Here is a 2,553-nt window from a genome sequence, read left to right as displayed (position 1 = left end):
GGAGACCCCACAAGATGGACTTGAACCAGTGTCCAGTCTACAAAGAGGAGGATCAACACAGAGGAATCATTTCCCCCATGCTTCAAAGCGAAGCCAACCATGGTTGAGCAGTACCTTTGACTTATCTTCACATAGGCAGAACTGGTAAAAGAAAGGAGCCAGGGGCTCCTCCAAAGCCCATGTGACCCCTGAGGAACAGATCCTCAAACGACCTTAAGAGTAAAAATAAATTGTTTTATCTTGACCAACTGTAGGGTCTTAAACACCCTAAAAGAAAGTATAACCAAAGATTAATGGGGTCAATATAATTTTTAAGAGTCCATATGTATAGGCAAAGGCTACATAACAAGAAACAATGCCAGACAGGAGATACCTTCCTTTGAGTGACTGCCCAAGGTGACGCAAGAGACTCCCAGACAGTAACCCAGCATAGAACTTGGAAAATGAACAGCAGACCCCAATCTTATCTAAAGGAATATTGACAACTGATTGCTGCTAGATGAAGAACAGCTGATCTTCCTAAAACAAGGATCTCTAGATAGGCTGAATAGATTCAGCAGACGGACAAGCACTGGAGAATGGCTGGGGGTGTCAACAACACAGTGGACAATAACAGGGATGACAGAGTATATGGGCTCCAGTATGTGGGAGCGGGGAGGCTATGGGAGGGTAACATTTGGGAAGTGGGTATATAGATGAATAAAATTGTGTGGGATGTTCTGTATGATATACACACAGAAAAATCAACAAATTTTTTTTAAAAAAGACATATTTGAAGAGGAAGCATAAAATTTTACTTCATGTTAAAGGCAGAAGTGAAAAACATTACCATTGAAATCTACCTGATGACTTTATATCCATACTCAAGTCCCGAGGATCTGAGTGTAACCGACTGTGACTAGTAGTAATCAGATACATAGAGATTAGAGATGTATGTGCAAACATCTAAGTGTTAGTAGCATTAAAAATGAGTCTTTCTGTAGGAAACAGTATATTTTAAAATGAAATGGAGATCTTTTTCAAAGGTTAAAACCTCATTCAATTTTATGTCTTGTAGGGTTTATACTGAGTTCAGTATTGTATAACTGTATTAATTCAATTGTGACCCTAAAAATTTACAGGCATTTTGAAAGAGATGCATCTTTACTCTGGAAATTGTTATTGAATATGTTAACACTGTAATGAAATGCTTCCTCTAATTATGTGGTTATTAAATAAATAATTTTTAAACTGTGAATGTAAAAATTTACAGCCACCTTTGAAAGAGATGTATCCTTGCTCTGAAGTGTGTTTCTGAATATGTTAAAGCTGTAATGACATGCTTCTTCTATCATGTGATTATTAAATTAATAATAACCCAATGACTTTATAAATTTACAGTCAATTTTGAGAGAGATGCATCTTAGCTCTGGAAACTGTTTTGAGTATGTTAAAGCTGTAATGAAATGCTTCTTCTAAAAAAATTTAAAAATATATAAAAAGAGAAAAAAATTAAAAAATAAAAGTTTATATTTTTAGTTAAAAAATAAAAATGAATAACTTCTTTAATTTTTTTTTGTCATTTTGAAGCAGGGTCTTCCTGTAGCCCCAGCTGTCCTGGAACTCACTATGTAGATCAGGCTGGCCTTTAACTCACAGAGATCCTCCTGCCTCTGCCTCCCAAGTGCTGGGACTACAGGCATGCGCCACCATGCCCAGCTTACTTCTTTAATTTTTTTAAAGAAGAAGGCAGTTCTGGCTATAATGCCGGGATGGTGGACTTAGGTAAGCACCATGACCAAGGAAACTTATAGAAAGAAGAGTTTATTGACTTTATGGGTCCTGGGAATTAAGAGTCCACCATGGCAGGGATCTGCCTCCCAAGTGCTGGGACTACAGGCATGCGCCACCATGCCCAGCTTACTTCTTTAATTTTTTTAAAGAAGAAGGCAGTTCTGGCTATAATGCCGGGATGGTGGACTTAGGTAAGCACCATGACCAAGGAAACTTATAGAAAGAAGAGTTTATTGACTTTATGGGTCCTGGGAATTAAGAGTCCACCATGGCAGGGAGATATGGTGGCTGAGGTGGCCAGAGCAGAAAGCAGAGCACTCACATATCCAAGCAGGTACAGGAAGCAGAGAGCACCTGGAAGTGGGGTGTGGCTCTGAATCCTCAAACCTCACCCTGAGTACTGTGCTTCCTCCAGCATGGTCACACCTCCCAAAGGTTTCATAACCTCCCCAAACAGCCGCAGAAGCTAGAGACCAAGTGTCCAAATACTTGGAGTCTATGGTGGACACTTCCTAGGAAACCACCACAAGTCGAAGCAAGGAAACTAGCCAGGAGGCTGCTGAAGAGCCGAGCAGGAGAGAGTGAGGTCCGAATAATCCCTGTGGCATGAGGCTAGAGAATCAGCCTGATATTATTAGCAGTTTCTACAGCAGCAGTGTACTTTTGATTCAAAATGGGTTCACTCCTTCACATCTTTAAGTCCTGACTATTCAAAATGTGGCCCTCAATCCAGAAACAATAGCATTACTTGAGAGCTTATAAGAAATGTGAAACCAGGTG

Source organism: Nannospalax galili, unplaced genomic scaffold, assembly GCF_000622305.1.
Source record: "Nannospalax galili isolate Female #2095 unplaced genomic scaffold, S.galili_v1.0 scaffold127, whole genome shotgun sequence".
Lineage (NCBI taxonomy): Eukaryota > Metazoa > Chordata > Mammalia > Rodentia > Spalacidae > Nannospalax > Nannospalax galili.
Note: the sequence above shows the minus strand (reverse complement) of the source record.